This window comes from Pan troglodytes, chromosome Y, assembly GCF_028858775.2.
Source record: "Pan troglodytes isolate AG18354 chromosome Y, NHGRI_mPanTro3-v2.0_pri, whole genome shotgun sequence".
In the NCBI taxonomy this organism is placed as follows: Eukaryota; Metazoa; Chordata; class Mammalia; order Primates; family Hominidae; genus Pan; species Pan troglodytes.
In genome coordinates this window covers 28,605,831-28,620,782 of record NC_072422.2, presented here as the reverse complement: position 1 = coordinate 28,620,782, position 14,952 = coordinate 28,605,831, and the positions used below count along the sequence as shown (strand labels likewise).

At 39.2% G+C, this 14,952-nt stretch overlaps 1 long non-coding RNA gene and 1 pseudogene across 1 annotated transcript; both read right to left on the bottom strand.

Moving 5' to 3' along the window:
• Nucleotides 1–14,952, bottom strand: part of LOC112209235 (anosmin-1-like) — a 184,898-nt pseudogene that overhangs the window by 131,102 nt on the left and 38,844 nt on the right.
• Nucleotides 6,203–10,042, bottom strand: LOC112209237 (uncharacterized). The gene is made up of 3 exons (XR_002943951.2): nucleotides 9,962–10,042; nucleotides 7,423–7,550; nucleotides 6,203–7,301 (listed from the first exon to the last, which is right to left on the bottom strand). It is a non-coding gene; the product is annotated as an uncharacterized LOC112209237 (long non-coding RNA).

Here is a 14,952-nt window from a genome sequence, read left to right as displayed (position 1 = left end):
TCTCAATAGACGCAGAAAAGGCCTTTGACAAAACTCAAAACCCTTCATGCTAAAAATTCTCAATAAACTAGGTATCAGTTGAACATATCCCAAAATAATCAGAGCCATTTATGACAAACCCAAAGCCAATATCATACTGAACGGGCAAAAACTGAAGGCATTCCCTTTGAAAACCAGCACAAGGATGCCCTCTCTCACCACACCTATTCAACGCAGTATTGGAAATTCTGTCCAGGGCAATCAGGCAAGTGAAAGAAATAAAGGGTATTCAATTAGGAAAAGAGGAAGTCAAATTGTCTCTGTTTACAGATGACATCATTGTATATTTAGAAAACCCCATCGTCTCAGCCCAAATTCTCCTTAAGCTGATAAGCAACTTCAACAAAGTGTCAGGATACAAAATCAATGTGCAAAAAATCACAAGCTTTCCTACACAACAACAGACAAACAAAGTGCCAAATAATGAGTGACCTCCCATTCACAACTACTACAAAGAGAATGAAATACCTAGGAATACAACTTACAATGTCTCTGAAGGACCTCTTCAAGGAGTACTAGAAATCACTGCTCAAAGAAATAGGGAGGACACAAACAAATGGAAAAACATTCCATGTTCATGGATAGGAAGAATCAATATTGTGAAAAAGGCCACACTGCCCAAAGTAATTTATAGAATCAATGCTATTCCCATCAAGCTACCATTGACTTTCTTCAAAGAATTGGAAAAAACTAAACTTCATATGGAACTAAAAAAAGAGTCTGCATAGACAAGACAATCCTAAGCAAAAAGAACAAAGCTGGAGGCATCATGCTACCTGACTTCAAACTATACTACAAGGCTACAGTAACCAAAACAGCATGGTACTGGTACCAAAACAGATATATAGACCAATGGAACAGATCAGAGGCCTCAGAAACAATACCACACATCTACAACCATCTCATCTTTGACAAATCTGACACAATCAAGCAATAGGGTGAAGATTTCTAATTTAATAAACGGTATTGGGAAAACTGGCTGGCCATATGCAGAAAACTGAAACTGGACCCCTTCCTTACACCTTATACAAAAATTAACTCAAGATGGATATAAGACTTAAATGTAAGTCCTAAAATCATAAAAGTCCTTGAAGAAAACCTAGGCAATACCATTCAGGATATAGGCATGGGCAAAGACTTCATGTCTAAAATACCGAAAGCAATGGCAACAAAAGCCAAAATTGATAAATGGGATCTAATTAAACTAAAGAGCTTCTGCACAGCAAAATAAACTATCATCAGCATGAACAGACAATGTATAGAATGGAAGAAAATTTTTCCAAGCTATCCATCTGACAAAGGTTTAACATCCAGAATCTACAAAGAACTTAAACAAATTTACAAGAAAAAAAAAACCATCAAAAAGTGGGTGAAGTATACAAACAGACACTTCTCAAAAGAGACATTTAGGCAGCCAACAAACATGAAAAAAAGCTCACAATCACTGGTCATTAAAGAAATCCAAATCAAAACCACAATGAGATAGCATCTCGTACCAGTTAGAATGGAAATCATTAAAAAGTCAGGAAATAACAGATGCTGGAGAAGTTGTGGAGAAATAGGAATGCCTTTCCACTGTTGGTGGGAGTGTAAATTAGTTCAATCAATCTGGAAGACAGTGTGGCAATTCCTCAATGATCTAAAACCAGAAATACCATTTGACCCAGCAATCTCATTACTGGGTATATACCCAAAAGATTATAAATCATCCTACTATAAAGACACATGCACATGTATGTTTACTGCAGCACTATTCACAATAGCAAAGACTTGGAACCAACCCAAATGTCCATCAATGATAGTCTGGATAAAGAAAATGTGGCACATATACCCCATGGAATACTATGCAGCCATAAAAAAGGATGAGTTTCATGTCCTTTGCAGCGACATGGATGAAGCTGGAAACCATCATTCTCAGCAAACTATCACAAGAACAGCAAAGCAAACACCACATGTTCTCACTCATAGGTGGCAGCTGAACAATGAGTACACATGGACACAAGGAGGGGAACATCACACACCGAGGCCTTTAAGGGGTTGGTGGGCTCGGGGAGGGATATACTTAGCAGAAATACCTAATGTAGATGATGGGTTGATGGGTGCAGCAAACCACCATGGCCTGTGTATACCTATGTAATAAAACTGCACATTCTGCATATGTACCCCAGAACTTAAAGTATAGTAATAAAAAAAATCCTTAAGATAAAGAAGAATAGAGAGAAAAAGAGACTGAGAGGGAGGGAGGGAAGGGAAAGAAAGAAAGACAAAAGAAAGGATGGGAGGGAAGGAGAAGGGAGGGAAAATGGAAGAAAGGGAGGGAAGGAGGGAAAGGAAAGGGAAGGGAAGGGAGGGAAGGTGCCCAGCTAATTTTTAGTATTTTTAGTAAAGACGGGGTTTCCCCATCTTGACCAGGCTGATCTCGAATTCCTGATCTCATGATCCACCCTCAGCTTCTCAAAGTGCTGGGATTACAGGCTTGAGTCACCGCACCAGGCCCATTTTTCACTCTTAAAATAATTCAAGACAATTTACAAAGCTCCTTATGATTACAGCTGGAAAACACATCTTAAGTGAGTGGGGAAAAAAATGAGATAAAAGGAAATTAAAATGAGGAGAAATAAATAAATACTGTCAGGGATAAAGCAAGTTTCCTAAATGCATATGATCAATTCCAACACACTTGTTAAAGACAGGCTGTTTTATTTAAGCTTTAGCTTTCTAATGACCAACTGTAAGAGGAAAACACTATTGACTGCAAAATTCACAGCATCCATAGGCTAAAATTATCTACCCATTTCTCAAGGAGGCACAATAAGTACTGATAATGCAATCAGAATGAATGTCTCTTGGCTGGACGAGGTAGCTAAGGTCTGTAATCCCAACACTTTGGGAGGCCAAAGTGGATGGATCACCTGAGGTCAGGAGTTTCAGACCAGCATGGCCAACATAGAAAAACCCCTTTTCTACTAAAAAAATACAAAAAAATTAGCCTGGTGTGGTGGCACACAAGTAGAAAAACTTAGCCGGATGTGGTGGCACACAAGCTAAGGCAGGACAAATGCTTGAATCCAGGAAGCGTAGGTTGCAGTGAGCTAAGATCATGCCACTGCATTCCAGCCTGGGGGACAGAGCTAGACTCCACCTCAAAAAAAGAAAAAAAGAAAAAAAAATTAATGCCTCTCCAAATTTCTTCCCCAAAATGGCATGACATAACAGACTGATGTCCTCAACAACCTCTTTAGAGCAGCCCTAATGACTAGGTTTGTAGGACAATTTCTGAAGTTATCATCCACATTGCACTGCAACAACATACCATTCAGCAAAAGCCATTTGTTAAAGGAAGATTTGAAATGGCAAAGACATAGTTCAGCCGTGTAATCAAGGCATAGATTCTAGAGCACCTGGAAGTGATACATCCATCAGGCAGGTATAAATACTGTCTCTCTCCAGTGGCTTTTGGTACCACCAGGATACAATGAGTTTCATATTCTACTCCTTGGAAAGTTCCAGATGCCTAGTGAGTTTGCTTATACTACATTGCCACTTCATAGCTAGCAGAACTTTCATTAGCTCTGACGTTCACTGTGAAATTAAAGGTCCTGACAGACATTTGTCTTAAAAAAAAAAAAAAAAAAAAAAAAAAAAAACCACTTCCTGCATAGATATGCATCAAACAGGGAGAAGGGAGTAACTCACAAAAATCCCCCTCAGAAAAAGTGATTTTGTTTTCCAACCCAGAAGAAAACAGATGGTGCAATCCAGTACACACACACACACACCCACACACACTGATTACCCATAGAACATCATGTTTTGAGCAATGAATCTTACAATGACATTCCTAGACCTAAACAAGTTGCAAAATAAATATGCCAAGGTGGTTGAATGTCATTATTTACGGAGCAAGGCAGGTTCTTCCCCATTGAACAGATAAAAGAACTCTTGAGAAAGGCAAATTGTTTTAGTTTGAAACAATTTAGTCTATCTTCTCTTTTTCAGGCAAGTTAGACAGCAATGTTACCAGGGGTCCTTGCTCCTAGAGTTCCCAAAATGGTGGCGGGCCACTTCCAAGATGGCAGCAAGCCTCTTGTTCTCTGATGTGGGGTTCTTGGCCTCGCGGATTCCAAGGAACGGAATCTTGGGCCATGCAGCGAGTGTTACAGCTCTATTAGAAACCGTGGGTCACGGAAGAGAACTGTGGAACACAGCGACTAGTATTCAGCTCGATTAGGATGAACCCAGGCACTTAGCCATGCAGGAACAATGGCAAGCCTTTAGCCACATAGTGAGCAGCAATAGGTGCCTGGCTGGATCAGCAACACAATGGACACCCTGCTGGATCTGGAGGGGTGGAAGTCAGTGGAGGGTCTGCGACAGCAGCAAACAGCAGTGGTGGAGGGTCAGTGAAAGCTCAGCTCAAGCGATAACAAGCATGGTCCAGAAGAGTGCACTTGCACGATTTAATAAAGTGGAAACAGAGCTCCCACATGAAGGGAGGGGATCCAAAGAGGGTAGCCGTTGCTGGCTCTAATGCCTGGATTTATATGCCGATCAGATCATTGTCTCTCCCGCTGTGCTCTCAGGTGAGATGATTGCTCTCAGGTCATATGATTGCCTAATTCTTTACCTCCTGTTTTTGCCTAATTAGCCTTTTAGTGAGGTCTCTTTACTGCCTGATTGTTCAGGTGTGAGCTAAGTTGCAAGCCCCGTGTTTAAATGTGGATGTGGTCACCTTCCTAGCCAGGCTTAGGAATTCTTAGTCAGCCTAGGAAATCCAGCTACTCCTGTCTCTCAGCAAGGCTGTCTATATTCACCCAGGTGGCAAAAACAGAGCTAAATTTAAAACCTCCATTTATTTCCCTACAATGCTCTTTTAGAAACACAGAGAAATGAAAAGTTTCCAAAGTAGACAATGCACAAACACAAATTAGGTTTCCTAAGAGGAACTCCTGTGTGTGATTCAGGAGACAACTAGACTTGAATCTCATTCCACAGATTACCTATAATGTGGAGTCAAAATTATGAACATAGAAAAGCAAATGTGGACCCCCTTTAAATTCATGTGAGAGTGCTCTACCCCAGGGAGAATATTTTGACGGTGACTCTCATGGCAGAGATAAAGCAACATGATATGATACAATCTCATGTTCAATGCCCAGAAATTCTGATTAACCAGAGATTGAAATCCAATCCTGTCTATTTTCTGAAACATAAGGTCCCCAAACTTCAATCAGCATTGGTGTGTTTTTCCAGTTGCCAGAATAAACCTCAACATCTTCAAACAATCAGCACTCATCCCTGCTCTGTGTGCTTTCTGATGAACACATTACAACTTCAAAACAACTGTCAGACTGTAATCACCATGTAATACATCTCGACTCAGATGGTTTTCATATGTTCAAAACGGATTCCCTTTCTAAAGGCGGCTTTCTGGAACTCGTCTTCAACTGTGAACCAAATAAGAGATGTCGTTTGCATTTTCTTTCATCAGATGGAAGAAGAAATTAATCATAAGAGATTAGGAAAATACTTACACAGAGGTGCATTTCCCCTTCCACATGACTTTCCTTTGAAGTTTATAGCAGGTGGAAGAGTCTTTAACACCCGTAAAATTGACATGGAAAAGCAGAAACACACTGAGCTATTAACTTGTCACATATTGGATTTAAATCTAAATAGGAACCTGTTCTTTCCCTTATATTTTGATTGTGCACCAGCTTAGCAGGAAGCTTTGCATGTTCTTTCAGCAGACAGGCTAGTTTCTAGGCTAAAATAACCTGGAATGCTTCAGCTACCGCAGGCTAATGATCACCCAAATGCACACTAATATGTTTGATAAAAGTTCTCAGCGTGAGGGCAGAAAACGCTTACCATAAGAATGACGGTGGTCAGGGGAAGCAAATCAGTGACACCAACTCATGCCGCCTTCAATACTGGAGGCTCCAATTAGAACTGTGAGTCTGCATTCCAGGGGGCGGTGACAGCTGGAATTTTGCAGGAAATCGCTAATTGTTTAAATCATTAACTCATCCATCTACCTGCATTATCACTAGAAGGGACCCCGCTGGAAGCCTTCAGCGGTTTCTCAAAAATCTCAGGACTATAGCCCGGCCAGTTAAGAAATGGTGTTTTGAAATTAGTTGTTTATGTAGCTATTTGTGAGTTTTCTTTTTTTTTTAATCTGTTTCCCATGGTCTCACTTTTTTCTATTTTTTCTTTCCATTTCTGCCTTTGCATCAGAGATTATACCTACTTTAATGTTCCTATGGCACAACACTGGATAAATAATTTGTAAATCATGCCACACATGCAGCCCTAAGTTCATTTTCAACTGCTTCAACTCACTTAAGAGAAACTTCAGGCTGGGCATGGTGGCTCACGCCTGTAATCCTAGCACTTTGGGAAGGCTAACATGGGCAAATGGCTTGAGTCCAGGAATTCAAGACCAGCCTGGGCAACACAGTGAGACCTCATCTCTGCAAAACAATAATAATAAATTAGCCAGCCATGGTGGCACATGCCTGTATTCCCATCTACTCAGGAGGCTAAGGCAGGAGGATTACTTGAGCCCCGGAACTGAAGTCTGCACTGAGCCATGACGGTACCACTGTACTGCAACTTGGGCAACAGAGTGAGACCCTGTCTCAAAACATAAATAAATAAAAAATAAGAGATAGAGACAGAGAGAAAGAGAGACATCATGTCTTACTGAGCATAAAAGGCCAAGTCTACTTATAATCAACGTTTGGCATCATGCTATAGGACAGTTGGAGAAATTTACATCCAGTGATTTATATTAATCATGCTAATATAATATTGTTCATACAGATGGCTTTTTCAAAAGAACACTAGTTGAAACCTCACACACACTAACAATTTATTTTTGCATGCATTCTACACAAATGTTAAGTCCAAAATGTTGATTTAAGGAAATAATAGAATATTTCTCTTATCTCTTCTAATGTTAATTATCCCATCATATTCATTTTCTCATGAAAAATAAAGACATGATCTCATGGAAGTAAAGACATGTACTTGTCAAAATAATAACATTAATATCCAAAATGAAGGGGAATTAATTATACCCAACTTGAGATGTTTTCTGCATAAATCTCTCTCTTTGAATTACACAAGCCTGCACTTCTCCTGAAGTCATTGTCAAACGTGATCTGGCTGTGAAATCATTGTTTACTCCAAAGGAGATCAATAAGTTGGACAACAGATGTTTGGTGAACAGCAACATTATTCTTGAAATGTAACATCTATAAAGTCAGGAAATACTGTATGAGCATCAGTAAGTACTGCAACAAGTCTAAAGTATCTAAACATTTAAAATCTTGATCCACTACGTATTAGAATTGCAATCAGATAAAAAAAATTCACCTTTGGTTCTTAGATACTTGGGCACAGTGGATTTTCATGTATGTCTGAGTTTTCATTTTGCTCCTGAGAAATGTCTTCCTTGGGTGCTATGGATTTACTGTCATATTCACATAAATCACAGAAAGTATCTAATACAAAACAAAAATTTCAATAGTCACATTCAGATGTATTTCAGAAGTTGGGTCCTCACCTGATAAATTTCACAGATGGCAAATAAAGCCGTACAGATTTTAATACAAACAAAACCAGTCTTCCTCACCTCTCAAATTGGTCCTGAATAAAGCTAGAAAATTTCTAACAGTTTGGAGTTGTAGCACCCATATCAAGCCAGTCAGTTCTGGCACCCAAAGGCAGAAAGATAAGCATGCAGGCTTCCCACAGATATGTGGTGGTTACTAAGGGACATGCCATTGTTAGAGTCAATGTTTTGAAATATAACTCTGAGCTGAAGGTTAAAGGAGAAATCTTTTATAAAGTGAGGTCATGACTCTCACACAAATATAAAATGAAAATGTACCACAGATTTTATGTAATTCAAGAAATAGTCATATGTTATATTTGATTCAAAGGAAAAATTCAGTAGATAGATAAATGATAGATTAAGTTGGATGGATGGATTGATGGATTGATGGGTGAATAGCGTCAATAAGGAATGCTGGTGCTGGAATGGATTTACAAATATATACAAAATGCTGTATTACTGGAGGAAGTATCAAGTGTATTCCACTAGACACAATTTATTTGCATTTTCATGGACAAGAGTTATCTATATTATCAATTTTCTACCATTTGCAGAGAGGGAAAATAGTTCAAAGACAGTGAACACTGCACAGAACTTGGAAAAGTGCAATAGAGAGAAAAATAATCTTTACTTTTGCCAATTTTCAAGTCTTTCACAATTGTTCTTGACTCTGATCATCACATTTTAACGTTGGATTTTCAAAAGTTAACTGTGATTTATTTGAAGTTTTTTTTTTTTACTATTCATTATTTCAAATCCCCGCAGGTTGATAAAGAATGTTCTATAAGCGATGTCAGAAACTGTCCATTTTGTTTGACTTTGAATGTTTTAAGATATGTCTGGCTGGGTGGGGTGGCTCATGCCTGTAATCCCAGCACTTTGGAAGGCCGAGGCAGGCAGATCACAAGGTCAGGAGTTTGAGGCAACCTGGCCAACATGGTGAAACGCTGTCTCTACTAAAAATACAAAAATTAGCCAGGCGTGGTGGCGGGCATGGGTAGTCCCAGCTACTCAGGAGGTTGAGGCAGGAGAATCACTTGAAATTGGAAGGTGGAGGTTGCAGTGAGCCGAGATTGCGCCACTGCACTCCAGCCTGGGCAACAAGCGCAAAACACTGTCTCAAAAAAAAAAAAAAGATATGTCTTTGTATTGTCAGAAAAATGCATTTTTATTATTTTGTTTCAGTTTTATTTTGTCTGTGTGACTGTAATGTCATAGAAGAGGGGTTTAGAAACTATAGCAACAGACCAAATCCAGGTTGTCACCTGTTTTTGTTGAACTAGTGAGCTAAGTTATTTTTATTTTCAATGGTTGGAAAAAAATAAGTAAAATATTATAATGTGTGAAAATTATGGGATATTCAAATTTTAGTATCTACAAATAATGTTTCATTGAAACACAGTTATTCTTCTTGGTCTATATATTCTGTACTACTGCTTTTGTGCCACAACAGCAGAGTTGAGTGGTTGCAACAGGGACCATATTGGCTGCCAAGACAAAGATGGTTACTATCTGGTGTTTTTGTAGAAGTCATTTGCTAACCCCTATCCTAGAACACTGAGTTTAATGAAAAGTTACATTGAAAAGGATGATGGGATTCAGAAGACACTACTCAAAATATGGCACCTTGGTATATTAAAAAAACAGAAGTAGGAAAGTCTCTCTGACCTCCCCTCCTCACCCACATATATGCTTCTCCCTGATGCAGGGCATATAGCTTAGGAAAGCTTTTCCAACATTACCAAGAAACAGGTCAGAAGACACTCACGTGAGGGCCTCCTGATTCCTGGAAGAAAGGAACATGCTCATCTCTGAAGATGAAGGGTCACAGAGAGGAACCTGAACAAACAGGCCTTGCTAAATTCCCCAGTTTATCTCCACTACATCACACCCTTTTTGTTCTATCATATTTCTCCATCAGCATCCACTCTTTATCAAAGCTACCATAAAAATATATGGAATTAATCATTTACTTCCATATCATGTAAAACTTACTAAATAAATTTGTATGTTTTTCTCATTGTAATCTATCTTTTGTTATAAGTATTTAAGTCATCAACATTGGATGGGTAGAGAGAAGAATATTTGTCCTCTCTACCAGAAAAAGCTACTAGGAAACATAGATGTTAACACAGCTCATTAAAATATTTTGACATTTAAATATTTTGACTCTGTACTATAACTAAATACAAGGGCTTTCTGCCCATCAATTCAAATCTCCTGTCAAATGTTCCAAATCATTCCTAAGTGAGCCTTTAGAGAAATTACGTACAACGAAAAATAGAATCTAAGACAAACCATTTCCTCCGAGCTGGAGGCTGTTTTTGGCTGGATATATCATTGCTCTAGGCCTCAGGTTCCTGAACTGCGCAATGAAAGAATTGTACTGGAATATTCCAAAATATTGCCTCTAGCTTTAGAATTCTTCTCTCCATTGTTTATGCAAACAATGATCTCAGTGGTCTGTATCACCCATGTTCCCTTACTGAGAGAAACTGTCTAACACTTAACATAGTCAGTCCTAGGATCCATGTGTCTGTGGCCCATTCAAATAGTTTTCTCATTCTTTATCAAATATTTCCATCTCAGAGTAACAAATAAGTAATGAACATGAGAATCAAGCCAGGAGACCATAAACAGAGCCTGACAGAAACTAAGTTATTCACACATTAACCATTAATGGGTGAATACACAGGAAACTAAGAACATTGGAAAAGAGTTAGAATTGAGAGGTTAGCAAAAAGAAAAGCAGAAATGGATTCTAAAGGTACACGAATGCTCTAACGGGCAAAGTAAGGGGTAGAAGGTGGTTATATAAGTCTTCAAGTAATGGGGACTCAGAGGAATATTGCATGAATTTTTAAGAAGGGGTGAAGTAATAATAGCTTGGAATTTTCTCAGTGAGCAAAAATTAATGCAAAGACCAAGTTCACATTTAGTATCACTTTATCACTAGGGACTAGGACATAGTAGATGATCAATGAATATCTACTGAAACAGAATTAATCAGACTGTATTGGAATAAGCAAATGAAATGTATTTAAGGAAAATGTTAAACTAGAAACACAAATGAAAGGGCTGAACAGCCACCACATTATAATATATGGGATATAATATATCCTATACAAAAAAATAGGTTCTGATTCACATTATATTTGGCATGGAGCTATTTGTTATTCAAAAGAAAGAATAAATAAAACAGGTTCTTGAAGTAATGTACATTCTTAAGATTGGACCAACTTAAAAATATCATTACAATGGAAATATATCCCATTTTATCAGCATGTTTTACAGTATTGTAGTAACATTTCATTCCAAAAAGTTCTTAGGGTGGCTTGGACTAAAAAAATGAAACTAAGATTAAAAATTGATTGCAAAGATTATTTAGATAGAATTTTAAATATATATATATATTTGTTGTTGTTGTTGTTGTTGTTGTTTTTAAGCCAAAGGTATATAGTTATTTCTTGATTAGAGACAAATGACCTTGGCCAGATGCAGTGGCTCATGCCCGTAATCCCAGCATTTTGGGAGGCAAAGGCGGGTGGATCACCTGAGGTCATGAGTTTGAGACCAGTCTGGCCAAACATGACAAAACCCCATCTGTACTAAAAATACAAAAATTAGCCAGGAATGGTGGTGGGTGCCTGTAGTCCCATCTACTTGGGACGCTGAGGCAGGAGAATCACTTGGACCCTGGAGGCGGAGGTTGCAGTGAGCCAAGAGTGCACCACTGCACTCCAGACTGGGCAACAGAGCGAGACTCCATCTTGAAAAAAAATAAAAATAAAAATAAAGAGAGAGATTATACTGTTATTTACTTACTACTAAAATTGAAGTACTAAACATAAGTTATTGTAAAGACATCATTTTAGGATATATTTGATATATTTTAAAAGGTTTGATCAGGCATGACGGCTCACACCTGTAATCCCAGCACTTTGGGAGGCCGAGCATGGTGGTGCATGCCTATAGTCCCAGCTACTTGGGAGGCTGAAGCACAAGAGTTGCCTGAACCCGAGAGATATAAGTTTCAGTGCACTGCACTCCAGTCTGGGCAACAGAAGGAGACTCCATCTCAAAAAAATGAATGAATGAATGAATGAATGAATGAATGAATGAATGGTTTGCCCTTAACCATGCAAGACTGAAACTGTGTTTAGATGTCAATTTTGCAAACAGTTTATTTTGCAACAGCCAAGGGCAAACTGCAGCCTTATGGTCGTAAATGAAGCTGAATTAGAAGAGTAAGCCATCTTCAGGCTGTATCTTTCAGACTTCCCACTGGACAACGGGGGTATAAAAGCAAGAAAGAGAAAATACAGCTCATTCACTACAATTAGGCCACTGTTTTGCCAGGACATTACACTATTCACAGTAGCTATACGGGTGACTCAGGAAAAAACTTAGCACATCAAGAGAAGCAACCACAAACTGAGCAAGAGATTTTTAATCAGTTTTAAAAAGTTATTCTATAAGACTTCATATGTGTGAGGTACCCAATGAGAAAATCACTGGTTTTAATTCCATCAGAACACAGTTTAAATCCTGTGTGGGGGATTTACTGGTACTTACTAGATAAGTGACTTTGTAAGAAAGTCACCTACCTTTCCTGAGCATCTGTGACATGAAGATAGCCATTCCAAGATTAAGCTAAGATTAAGTTTGCGCACACACAATTCCATCTTCATAGGGAAAATGAAATGTAAAATAACAGTAACTTAAGCAAAATAGAAAGTTATTTCCTTTTCACGTGCAAGGATGCTATGGGGACTCAATAGCTTCAAAGACCCAGTTCCTCCTATCTTTCTTGTCAGTATTCTCAGCCTGGACTCCATCCTCAAAAGTACTTCATGGCCCAAGAGAGCTGCTGGGGCCCTTGCCATTGGTATGCCCTCCAACAAGCAGCAAAGAGCAAGGGGGAAAGAACAAACCAGTACATTTTCTAGCTAAATCAGTTACATTTTTAAAAAGACATTTTGAAAGTTCTTCACAATGATTCCATGTGGACAATAAATTAGTTAGTGGCCAAATTTAGAAGCAAAGGAGCTTGGGGAAATATAGATGTTTAACCCAAGGTGAAAATGAGCTCAGGTGAGGAATGAGGTTTCCATTAGCAGAGAGGAGGAGAAACTGGATTAGGAGGCAAACAGCAACCTCTCTCACCAGTATTAGAGAGTACCAGATGACAATCGGTATTCCTAGACATAATGAGCCCCTAAAATGGTACTTGGCACATACCTTGTGCTCAGTAAACTACACACTTATTTTCTTTATATAATAAATTAAAACTGCTGAGGACCATGCTCTTAATTTCTTTCATAACTCCCCAAATGTGTAGGCCAGGGTTTGTCAATCTCAGCATTACCGATATTTGGAGCCAGATAATCTTTGCTGTGGGAGGGCCTTTCCATGCAGTATAGGTTCTATATTAGCATCCCTGCTTTTAACCCACTGGATGTTAATAACTCCTCATTCCCAACTTTGACAACCAAAAATAGTTCCACCCATTGCCAATTGTTCCCTGGGGAGCAAATCGCCCTCAGTTGAGAACCACTGGCCTAGACCAGTGTTGGGCAATAAGGTACTCTTCCTCATTCTCTAGGGTTGAGTGGGGCAGGAGCTAAAGACCCTTGAGCTCACAGTGCTGATTCCATTGTGTCAAGCCCAGCACACTCTTGAAGTCTGATGAAGCACAGATACAAATCTCTACAGTTAAAATATTTTATTTAGGAAGCAAGAATTTCCATTCGAGGCATACAGATAGACCAGGTGTTCTTCAGTATGTCCAAAGAACAAAGAGGTTATACCAAAAGGAGAGATGTTATGTGTTGTTTTGAAAGAAAGTTCACCGGCAGGAATAAAATTTTAGGGAGCTGGTAAGTTCTGATTGATGAGTAACAACAGTAGGAAAAATTAGTCTTAAAGTTGCAACAGCTTGTTTCAGTAGCTATAGATAAAACCAGTTTCAAGTTATGGCAGGCAGCTTGAGTAGCCAGGCTTGCAGAGAATTATCTTCTTGAAATGTTACATGCCCTGTGTTTTCTCCCCCTGGCCCCTTGACTTAGTTGAGTATGACAAAAATGACTCAATTTATATGATCAACTTTCACAACAGGAAAAATAACAGCAAACTTTCCCTAAATAACATAGTAAGTCATGCACATTGAGAATGGATGACATGGTGCTTTTTTTCCTGAAGGTAATGCGGTAAAGACATTGGGTAGGGTTATGCAATATAAGTGTTTTTTTCATTCACTCATTCATCAAAAATGTTTGCTGAGCAGCTACTATATGCCAAATACCAGTTTATGCTTTGGGGACACCACATTGAACAATGAGGACAGCATGTATGTCCTCATGTCCCCATGAAGCTTTTTTCTGGTGAACGAGGAAGATTTTAAGCAGATAAAGCAGTAACTCCATAACATCACATATGGGCACAATATGGACAATAAAGCTTCTAAGTATGTTGGAGGGTGACCTGGGAAGTCATGGCTAAGAAATTGGCTTTTTTGCCAAGACCTGAATGAAGACAGTTCGTGAGGCAAGGGAAGGAACATTCTGAGTGGAGGGGAAAGCAGTCATGAAGCGGTAGAGTAGAAGGTGATTAAGTTGGGGACGGAGGCCAGGCATGGTGGCTCACACTGTAACCCCAGCACTTTGGGAGGCTGAGGTGGGTAGATCATTTGAGGTCAGGAATTCAAAACCAGCGTGGCCAACACAGTGAAACCCCATTTCTACTAAAAAATACAAAAATTGGCTGGGCATTACGGCAGGTGCCTTTAATCCCAGCTACTCAGGAGGCTGAGGTGTGAGAATCGCTTGAACTCAGGAGACAGAGATTGCAGTGAGGTGAGATCATGTCACTGCACTCCAGCCTGGGTAACAGAACACGACTCCATCTCAAAAAACAAACAAACAACAACAAAGTTGGGGGCAGAGCACAGGCACACAAGAGAGAACCAGTGAGTATAAGCATAAAACTTTGGATTCATCTGAGTGAGAAGGAAATACATCATTAGGTTTAAGGTAGACAGCAGTGTGATGCCACTTATATACATACATACATATATACATATATATACACACATACATATTTATTTATTTATTTTATTTTATTTTTTGAGACAGAGTTTCGCTCTGTTGCCAGGCTGGAGTGCAGTGGCGCGATCTCGGCTCACTGCAAGCTCCGCCCCCCGGGTTCACGCCATTCTCCTGCCTCAGCCTCCTGAGTAGCTGGGACTACAGGCGCCGGCCACCATGCCCAGCTAATTTTATTTATTTTTT